Source organism: Astatotilapia calliptera, chromosome 5, assembly GCF_900246225.1.
Source record: "Astatotilapia calliptera chromosome 5, fAstCal1.2, whole genome shotgun sequence".
Classification (NCBI taxonomy): domain Eukaryota; kingdom Metazoa; phylum Chordata; class Actinopteri; order Cichliformes; family Cichlidae; genus Astatotilapia; species Astatotilapia calliptera.
The window spans coordinates 34,354,233-34,365,803 of NC_039306.1; positions in this window are offsets into that span (position 1 = coordinate 34,354,233).

The following is an 11,571-nucleotide window of genomic DNA, read 5'->3' on the forward strand; positions in this document are numbered from 1 at the left end:
TTCCTCACGTCTTCGGCTTCTTCCGTCACTGCCTTCCTGTCCTCCACCTCCTGGCACCTTATTACCCTCCTCCTTCTGTACCATACCATTGCTGGAACCAAATCTCTTGCACCTGCATGTTCAGACTCTATCCGCTTCCTTAAATTCCTGCAACCACTGTGTTGATCTGGCCCTTGAAGAAAAACAGGGTTGTGAAGAGGAGGGCAAAAGAAAAAAGGGGGGAAGCAGAAAGGAGAGCAGTAAACCTTTTAGAAATGGTGGTGGTGCTGGGGAGGGTTCCTCTTATGAGTATGCATTTATCTGCAGCCGGAAGGAGCTTTATTGTAACCAGGATGCTGAAAAATGCCTGCTTTTAACAGGGCCCTCTGAAAAAAGGCTTTCTAGTCTGGAGTGGAGCCTCTAAGTTCTTCTTCCTGTTCTTCAGTAGCACTACAGCTCCCTCTCATCATGGAGTAGGCTTTTTACAGGTATATAAAGTCTGACATTTAGGAACCTCTAATACAGGTTTGAGTCTAAGAATCTTTAATGTTTTGTGTGTCTTGTGAAATATTACAAATCAAAGATTTTTTTAAGTGATTGTAAATGCAAAATTTGCAAAAGAAGGAATAAATAAAAAGTAATAAATTACCCTTAGAAAATTAAAGATAAATATGACGATGTTGCACAAAAATTTAAAGACAGATATTTCAATCTTAAAGTTCAGTTTACTTGATTTAAACCAAATATTAAAAATAAAACTGTTAGATTTCATGTTTCAAGCCTGTGTCTGTTTTTTTCAACTCACCCTATGTTGATATGAAATCTTGTTGTTCAGTCATAACACAGTTTCACTGAAACTCTAAGACCTGAAAGAGTTGTGCCAGCTATTCACATGCAAACTAAACTACATTAGGGTACAACCAGGATAATCTTCAATCTGTCACAGGCTAACACAGAGACAGACAACCATTCGCACGTTCACATTTATGGGTGTCCAGTGTTGTTCCAGTTACTTGAAAAAAGTAATTACTTACTTATTACTGATTACTTCTCCAAAAAAGTAGTCCTGTTACTTTACTGATAACTTATTTTCAAAAGTAATTAGTTACTTATTTCTGTTAGTTAGTTACTAACAGAAATGAGTTAGTTAATTAGTTACTTACTTAAACTTGATACACAACCTGAATAAGTAATAAAGCAACAGACTTTTCAGCCCAATTCTATTTTCTTCTGCATAACCCATCATATAAAACTTAACCAAATGGAAAGCCTCTTTTTTAAAAAGGCTTTATTAGCTTTAATCTTTTAACTTTATGCACATTGCATCAAGTAAAATTAAATTATATTCAACAGTGTTTGACTGGAAGAAATGTGTTTAACATTTCAACCTATTTTCTGCATATTCCAGCATATACATTTTTTTACACTCTCTCTTTCAAATAGATGCAAGTAAAACACAGCAAAAAATAAATAAAAGCAAAGATTCTGCGGCACTGAGTCCTGTCGCTCTTAAATCTATTTTCACCTGTTTAGCAAGAGTGGGGCGGGAGGGAGGATCCGGGGGTTTCTCTGTGAATGTCACATTCCCGTGGCAGCGTGCTCGGAGCTCGCTCAGATCTGAAGTTTAGTAATCACTCCATATTTTCCATTGTTGATCTGCACACATCTCTTGCTGCCACGGACGTCACACGTCATTGTCATGAGACACTCTCACAAACAAAATCACAACGGTTTAGTAACGCAGTAAAGAAGCGTGCTTATGGGAAAGTAAAAGTAATCTAATTACTTTTTTTTTGCAAAGGTAATTCCTTACATTACTTGTTACTTGAAAAAAGTCAGATCTCTGTGGGTGCCTGCATGTCTTTGGACTGTGGGAGGAAGCTGTGTACCTGGAGTGCCCTGGCCTGATTGCAGAGTCAAACTCATGACCTTCTTGCTGTGAGGCATCAATGCTAACCACTCTGCACCCGCGCCCTCCTAAAAAACCCTAAACTGGAAATGTGTGCCTCCCTGCAGCACTGGGCTCTGTAACTGTTATGTCAACATAGCAATAATGTACAAAGTAAACTTGATATGATAGCCTTTAAAAAAAATAAAAAGAAAGGAAACAGACCACAAAAAAGAGCATGGACCCCAGAGAAAAACATTTTCAGCATTTTATTTGATTCTGGTGTGGCTGGCACTGAAACACAGGTACACGGAGTCTAATTACTAACAATAAGAAACTAACAATGCTAGTTTGTTGTCCCATTGTGCTGTCCGTGTGCAGGCCCAGAACACAAACATGCACTTTTTAGTTCATTATTTCAATGGATGTAATGCAGTGTAGACATACAGCTGTAAATGCACCCTCTGAAATGATTCTGTATTCGGACACACACTAGTGTTAATTGTTGCTGTTGAAATGCTGAATGTCATGATTACATAATGAAAGAGTTATTGCAGAGGTACTGGGTTACATTGTGTTTCACTATGCCTATTATGGAGGCTGCCTTTTTAACTGTGTATAATTACTGTCAACAAAATTAGTGGGAATATATCTGGTCTTTAGTGCATTTGCTTCCTGTGTTCCTCAGCACGTGGCTCTGGAGTGACGGTAGTCTAAGGTTTGCATTTACTCTTTTCAAGTTTGTCACTAGGAACACAGAAGCAAATTTACTCTCCTTAAGAGTAGATGTGGAATAGCCATCTCCCCATCACATTTTCATCTTTTCATACATAGCACTAACCAGTGGTATGAACCAGACGTGGGAACCAACAGCCCTCCAATTAGTAGATTACGTTTTTCACCTCCTCCTCCTCCAGTATACAATTTAGCATTGTCTTCCTGAAGTATGCACACGTTGGTCTAAAACTTGGATAGACTTTTGTCACAAGGGCGACCTATAGCAGCAGCCAGAGGATGCATGTGCAATTCAAATGATTTGGTCAGTAAAATTGGGAAAGTTCTCCTATTTTAATAAAGTTTAGCTCCTTTGAAACCAGGAAAAAGGCATTCAAAAACAAAGACTGTACAAGTTAACAGAAAATATGGAAAGAAGGGGGTTTTGGCCATGCAACTGTATGTGACCGTGAACCTGATGGTGAGAACTTTGCAGTTCACAGTGTTTTCAAATTTTTGCATTCCTGTTGTGTTTATGACATCAGAACAAAGCCAATGGCCTTATTTATAGTTATGATCAAACAGTTACATACACTCTTCATGGGCATGATTGTGACATAATCTTGGGCTCTTAAGGATTTCTTTAAGCTGTTCTGTGGCCAGGGTGGGATGATGATTTTAAATAACAAGAATCATGTGCACAAGTTTGAATTTATTTTGGATTTTCTCTAATTCACACAGGGTCAAAAGTATGCATAGTGTCACGGTTCTGGGTCATTCTGACCCAGCTTCTTCAGTTCTTTATATTTTGGTATGTTTCTATAGTGTCGATTATTATTCTAGATTAAGTGCAGCGTCTTCTGCCTCCTCGTAAGTTGTTTCTGGTTTCCTGTTTTACTTTGGAGGTTCGTGTCTGGCGTCAGTGTGTTCGGATTACTATTCCCTTGTCTTGTCAGTTGTGATTTCTCCCAGGTGTGTTCCCCTCCTGTGCCTATAGGGTTGCCAACTCCCTGAAAAATAAATAAGGGACACCTCGTGGCCAGGGCCGGGCGACCCAGTTGTCTTCACCCTTCCCAGTGTGGTGAATTTTCTAGCTCTTTTTTTGTGTGTGAAATTATTTTTTTTAACCCTTTGACTTGAATTTGATTTAAGTAGATGCATATTCTATTCTTTGTGATATGAACACATGTGAAACAAATGATCATTTAGCCATTTATTTTTAGCTCAAAATGACAACATTAACACAATAAAACAGGTCTCTTTCTTAAACAGAAGCCTGTCATGCTTAACTTTTGAGAATATAAGTAAATCTTTCTTTAAAAGAACTTTGTCCTGCTTAACTTAAAATAATAGAAAACAATAGAAAGAAAAATATTCTTGTAACAGTGCACATTTAGTGCATTTAGTACAATTGGCTTCAGTTGAGGTATTATTTCAGCTTTTCTAATGCTAATCAGCTGCTCCTGTTTGTAAACCCACTTGCTCCCATGATTACGCATCATAACTCATCATCATTATTCATCTATGTATTACTTTTATGTATTAGTCATCAATTTGTTGTAATCATCTATCCTTGCAGTTGTTTATTACACAAAATAAGTTATATTATCACACTTCTGGCCACATAGCGCTGATATTCACTGCACATGCCCATATTAACGTTTTCCAGCCAGGTGTTTTCCTTTTCCCATTCTTCCCTTTCTCTGAGGGGAACAAACATTGCTGCTCTAATGCTGGGCTCACACTGTGCAGTTTTAGGCCCATTTTGAGCCGATTTTTGAGTGATCGGACCGATTTTGGCCTTCATCGTGCGTCGTGTAGTATACGTGGGGTAACGAGAAGTGATTAACACCTCACGACCAGCTCCCGATCATCAATCGCTCGTGAGGGTGTCACCACAGGCGCTCACACTGCTCACGCGCAAACACGTAAACGTCGGTGAAAAAGATGTTGCAGCACGGCTGTGCAGCGTGTGATCTGGACACAAGCGATGGAGGCACAACTTGTAGAACTTTGGAAAGCTCATCCGAGCCTTTTCGATGTGGCCTCACAAAATTATCACGACCACAACAACCGTGAAAATAGTTGGATCTACACTGCTGCTCAATCACAGCTGCCTGATCATGTTTTTCATTAGCAATTTAGCAAAGTTGATGGTGGTGGCGTGTCTGTGTGAGTGAAAGACAGAGAGAGAGAGCGAGTGACAGATTTTCTGTTATAACCTTCATGTTATGGACGCACAGTGTGAGCACTCAGGTCGCATCAGAGCATCGGGCGGTATAGTGTGAGACCTGCATCGTGACCTACCAACTTCTAACCCCTGCGAGTCAATCGTGCAGTTTGAGCAGGAGCTGAATAACGTGACTGAAAAAATCGCACAGTGTTTGCCCAGCTTTAGGTGTACTGTCGTCCGAGACTTGCACCGCAGAGTCGGCGTTTGTTTCCCTGTTGGCCATGCTTCTTGTTGTGGTCATCTGTTGTCTTCCAGTATTTTCTCCGCAAGCGACCTTTCCTCGACCAATGAGATGAGCGGTAATCTGAATTGTTATACTCGAATTGTCATAAGTGTGCTGTCAGCTCATTGGTCACAAAGCAGGAGAGGGGCTGGGAATTATGTTTTCAAACAAAGCGTTAATTCCATAAACATTTATAGACTACTTTTGATTCTCACTGTATTACGGGACAAAGTGCGTCCCTTATTAGCTCAATACGGGACGTGTACTTTTGTTTCGAAATACGGGACGATTCCGTATTTTAAGGGACGGTTGGCAACCCTACCTGTGCCTCATCCCTTGATTACTGCCGTGTGTATATTAGCCCTGTGTTACCTTTGTTCTCTGTCGCATCGTTAATGTCTACTCACCTTCATTCTGTACTCTGTTTTCCCGTCCGTGTGTATCTGCCTGTTAGTTTGCATTTTCCCAGTTTAGTTGGTCCGCTGTTTACCGGCAACCTGCTAATAAAGCGGTTATTTTGAGTTCTACTTCGCCTCACTGAAACCTGCATTTTGGGTCCTTCTCTCCTTGCCTGCCGGTACGCGAACATGACACATAGAGGCTCCAGTATATGCATATGCCACCACTAGTATTTGATTCAATGTCCCTTTGCAATTCAAAGCTTTTAAACATAGTCCACAAACCTTTGATTGGAGTTTGGGGCTTTGGGAAGGCCGTTCCAGAAGCTTGCTTTATCCGTTCCAAAACCAGCTTTGATGGAAATCATTGTCGTGTTGGCTGTTGATTTGAGGTGAAGTTGAAGAATTTGGAGGTAGTCCTTCTTCATTATTCCATCCAATTAGCGCAGAGTACCAGTACCACTGTCGGCAAATAGAGCCCCAGAGCATGATGCTACTACCAACGTACATGACAGTACAATGTTCTTAGGTTTGAAAGCCTCACCTTTACTCCTCCAAACATGTCTCTTGTAATTGTAGCCACATAACTCAATCTTTGTCTCATCAGCTCACTGGAGCTAGAGGACTGCTGCCTCAGAGCAAGAAGGTCCTGGGTTTGATTCCACCATTTGGCCAGGGCAAACCATGGAAACCAACCAGTTTAACTGAACTCTGCCAATTCTGACAAGCCAGAACCTGATTTACATTATCTGGGGGAAGTACTTTCAAAAGCCAAAATACACATGTTGAGAATCAGTTATCAGTTATCAGGTTAGAATCAGTCTAACTGCTCAGAGCTGACGGGTTAGAGTTTGGATACTTGTCATCTTATTAAATTTTAGGTTTTCAGGTTAATCACATGTTTCTCATTGCCCCATCTTCCTCATCTATGTCAGGAGCTCCTGACATAGATGAGACTTAGGTTGTGATAATTCTGAATTATTCTTGAGAGAAGTTCATTTTTTTGTTTCTCACTGGACTTCAGCATTATCTTTCCTCAACAACTATCAGCAGCTGTTACAGATCTTTCTGATCTGAGATTCAAGCTCTAGACCCAACGTGAGAAATTAAATGTGCATGTATCACACTACACGATCAAAGGGGTGAGTATACGAGTACAGTGGGGTCATTAAGATGACCTGTGAGTGAGGGGGTTTTCTGTAGTTATGATGTGTGTGAGTGTGCACATTGTATGTCAATCCAACATCAACAAACCGACAGTGGGAGGCAGAGGAGCAAAGGCCTGAGGGTGAACAGCTGAGTGTGACTATAGAGAGATTAAAAAGGGAATGTGGGTCTTAATCCACTATTGTATCGCAGTCCTCTTAGCCTCCACTCGCTGAGAGGGGCAAAGAAAAGGCCAGCATTCCTCCCAGTCCTCACTACACAGCACACAGACCAGGGGCTACAGACACCATTCTCTAGCCATCTGGCCTTAACCAAACACTGAACAGCCCCTCAATTCTGGTCCGCTCCGGCCCTCCTCCCCTACCTCCACGCACAATCCATCTCCTTCACCCTCCCACCCCCAGTTACACAGCTATGTCACAAGCAGGTTGTTACTACACTAGCCATATTGAACAAAGTGGAGGTGCACAGCTTTATTTTTCTTTTTTTTTCACTTCAATTTTATGCATATGCTACCAAATTGCAACAATAGGTAACTCAAGGAGCCTACAATAATACAGAGAAAACTTTAACAATCTAACAACCCCCTGGAGCAACCAGGAGCAACAGTGGGAAGGAAAAACTCCTTTTTCACAGGAAGACACATCTGGCACAACCAGGCTCAGGGAGGGGCGGGATAAAAGACACGTTTCTTTTACCAGGTGCAAATTTATCTTGGTACAATAAAAATACACAAATTAAATGTCTTTGATTAATCGATAAATATTGTTCAAAAGGATTTTTTATACATGATCTCTTCAGTAATGGGGGGAAAGTTATGTCTGATTTTTACATCAAACATGCACAGGGTGACCATGAACACTTGACATCAAGTTAATGACTCATTCAGTGCCTTTTGCGTGTATCACAGCTTTTGCTAAGCAATGCATCAAAATGCCGTCCTCAGCATGAATACTGAAGTAAAATATCTGAAGTATCATACAAAGATAGTACAAGCAGCTCGAGATAAATGATTAGGGCATCATCACCTTGCCATATCACTAAATCGCTTCCTTCCAGATGCCGACTTTCTGTCCTTTCCCATCGTAAGAGAAGTAGGTCAAATTCCTCGCTGCTCATATTCAAACATCTACCTCCTGCCTGGAAGTGTGAAGCAAACAGTGCTGGGTTTCAATATATTTGAGCAGCGAGCCTGTGGTTTTGATCTAATGGGAATATTCTGTATTTTTGCAACTAATAAAGAGGAATTTTATTTAGACAAAAAAGAGAACATAGTTTTGTATTTGTTAAGTTGAAAAACACAGGACAGGGTTATATTTCAAGAGCTGAAATGAGACTAAATGAAAACATCATGAAGGAATGACAGTGATTGGCACTGCTGCAGGTGAAATATGTAATGGAAAGAAAAACTGTGACTGATTCCATTGCACTGTGGCAAACGTGGATTGAGCAAAGATAAGCCTTAGGATCTCCACATTTGACAGAAATCTTTCATTTTTAAGGCCCAAAATTGAAAGAGTACAAAATGTTTGAAGTGTCACTAAATCAGTGCAAAGTACCTTGTAAAATTAAAAGATTATTGCCATTAAAAAGTAAAGTGTTACACAACATTATTGCCTTTCATCCCCTTCCTGCAAAAGGTACAGTACTGTGCAAAAGTCTTGAGCCACACTGTTTCTTTGTATTTTGTTTCCAAGGAGCCAGACTTGTAATTCTTTTGAAGTGATCTGAAGCCGTCTAGTTCTTCAGGCTCTCTGAAGGATTTTCTGTGGCTGTCTTTTCAGTCTAGTCCTTCAGACTGAAAATTTCAGATGAATGCTTTTTTCTTTGTTAAGCCACTTAACACTGACTTATGAATGCTTCAAACATAAAAAGGCGCCTAACTGAAGTGATGAACCGGTGTTGTTTCTGCACATAACAGACAACTTTGCAAAAACCCCATTTCAACTTTTGTCTTCAGGCACTTTGTCACACACACATAATTTGTTCCTGTGTCTTTAGTTGAATCTGCAAAAAGGCCACAGGCAGCAAAGTTTGATGGGCATAAACATAGTATTTTGCAGCAACAAGGCGATTTCCAAAGAGCACACCACAGAGTAAACTGCACACCAGAGACATGGTGGACATTGTGCCCTTAAAAATTCGGAGGAAACTGGACAAGCACGAGACAGTATACAGCAGATGAAAAGTATCTGAAAGTTATGTCCTTAAGAAATTGGGGGGAAAACATGCAGTGAATATCTGACCTGCCCTTCAGTTAATCCATCTACTGCTCACCAAAGCCTCATTGGTCTCAGAGGAAGCTGTCTAGAATCAAGGAAGAGGAATCGGGGAAAAAAGACTGAGGTATGCGAAATTTACACAAGAAGTTTTGAGTTTTTCTGAGTTTACCTCTCTCCTACCCCCCCCCCCCCCCCCCCGTTGTCTGCAGCTGTGTGTAAAACATGCCCAAGGCTCTGTCATGATTTGGGTCTGCATTTTAACCAGTGGGGTTGGGGATCTTGTCAAAATTGATGGAATTATGAATGCAGAAAAATAGTGTCAGTTTGATTCACCATGCAGTGCCATCTGGAATGTACCTGACTGGCAAAAGCTTCATTTTCCAGCATGTTGATGATCCCAAACAACCATCGGAGCAGGAAAATGGAAGACTATGGAACTCTGTCAATCGTGGATTGGCCATTCAGCACATTTCAGTCACACATAAACACAATTTTACCATCATTGGGGAACGTGATTATTTGTTTCATATAGCTCCTGAAATAGCTCGTTAGAGTGGTTCTTGTAATCAACTACTCTGTTTTTTGTTTATTCGTTTAAACTATTAGCACATTTGTTTCTAGGAACATTCCTGCTTAACAGATTAAATGACTGTTCCAAGCTTGATGCATGATATTGTAACAGATTCTTACTTTCAGGAATATGTGCAGGTATAATCTGACTTCCCAGAGAAGGCCTGATCTTAATATTCTCATGAAACACCATCCCTCAGTAACTATGTACCTTTTTTAAGGAAAAATGAAAAATTGGCCTGTTTTTGGATTGAAACAGCAGCTTTCATCATAAGGTGACAGAGCTGCTGTGGTAAAGCCATCAAAATAAATAGAGAAAATTTTAAATAACCACAAGGATGGCAGAAGCACCAGTTAAAGAAAGTTAGCACAGGGTTTCAACTAGTGTCTACAAAACCGTTTTTACTGTTTTTGGCACCTTTTTATTGGCTGCTATTCCAAAAATTTGCCATGTACCTGCTGTCTCATGAAGCAGAATCACTCGCTCCTCTGTCTCTTTCATTTCCCCTTTTTGCTCTCTTTCCCACTTATTTATGTATTTTCAGTCACATTTACATGTGAAAATATTTGCTCCTCATGTGCTGTGTCCTGTTGTCTGACCCCATAACACCTTCTTCCACCACATTTTCATGTCTCCTTTACTCGCTCCCACCAACTTTATTCTCCCATCTGTCTTCTTGTAAGTGGGTGGCAGTGAGCCAAGTACTGACCAACTTGCTTTCACCATAACAACCAGCTACAACATCTTGATTTGATGGGACTGAAGGTTATCCAAGAATCACTGCCATTCCTGAAGCCTGGGGGTGCTACACCCAGCCTTCAGGAATGAGTAGTTTAGGAAGAACGTACAGGTAGGAAATGGCAGTTATACATCACTGTGGTGTTTAACCTCCCTGAAATACTACATGGAACTCCCTAAAGAGTAGCTCATCCTATCTCACAGGGCAAAATGTAATAGATCCCTGTACTTTGCACATACAGACACACACACACAAGCAAGCTGCTGCCACTCTGCTTTTAGATGCAGTGAAATGGTGCGTTTGTGTGGTAATGTGGAGTGTGTGGAATTCATAAAAAGTCATTATTTCCACATCCTATTTTAAGAGCTCCGATAAAAATGTCATTAGCCGAATAGTGTTATAGTTTATTCAGGCCCATTAACTCCTCCACACTGTGCTAAACAAACAGTCAGGCTAATCCCGGAAACACTAAGTCAGCCAGATCCTGCCAAACACGAGACTCAAACATGCAAGCATTAATAACATTACTACATCAAGATGATCACCAGAAAAAGAAAAAGTAAAACTGAACATAAAAAACATAACAAGACTTTGATCTATGACCTTGTAAAAAAAAAACATCATGAGATGTAGTAGTACTACTTAACCTCCTAAGACCCGAACTCTTCCACGGCATGCATTTTTAATTTCTCTTTGATATTTGGACATATTGGGGCCCGATGAATGTGAAAACAAAGAATTACCAGATTGTTTTTGTTTCTAAGAAAAATGAGAGCCACATATGAGGATATTCGATTAAAATTTCGATAGAACAGTAGCAGTATAATGTCCTCGTAAATAGACATCATTTGTAGAGCAAAATTGAGTATTTTGGTCTAAATAACCCAAAATGTGATGTCCACATATGTGGATGCCAGGTCCTAGGAGGTTAAAGCAGATTTTGCTAAGAAATACAAACCAAAGCTTATGGGGGCATTAAGCTAGACAAACAATGAAATCAAACTAGATCGTTTTGCACACACTGTACAGACTTACCAAAATAAACAGTGGATGTACTGTCATGTATTTGTGTTGACTGTGTGTATTATTTCTTTTGTTTCTGTGTTATAAAAAAATATAGAAAATTATATGAACCATTGCATGCAAATATAAACTATGCTTCTGTAATGTAATCACAAGCCCAATTCCAAATATGCTGGGATACTGTGTAAATTATAGCTGAGACATTTAATTGTTTCATGAAAATATTAGCTGAGTTTCATCAAAGCATCTTAAAAAAATTGGGAGGGGACAACAAAAGGCTGGAAAAAGGATATTTTAAAAAAACAGGCGCATGAACATTATGCAGCTGGTTAGCTTAACAGGTAACAGGGCAGTAACATGACTGCGTATAAAAAGAGCATCTTAGAGAGTCAGAGTTTCTCAGAAGTACATCTA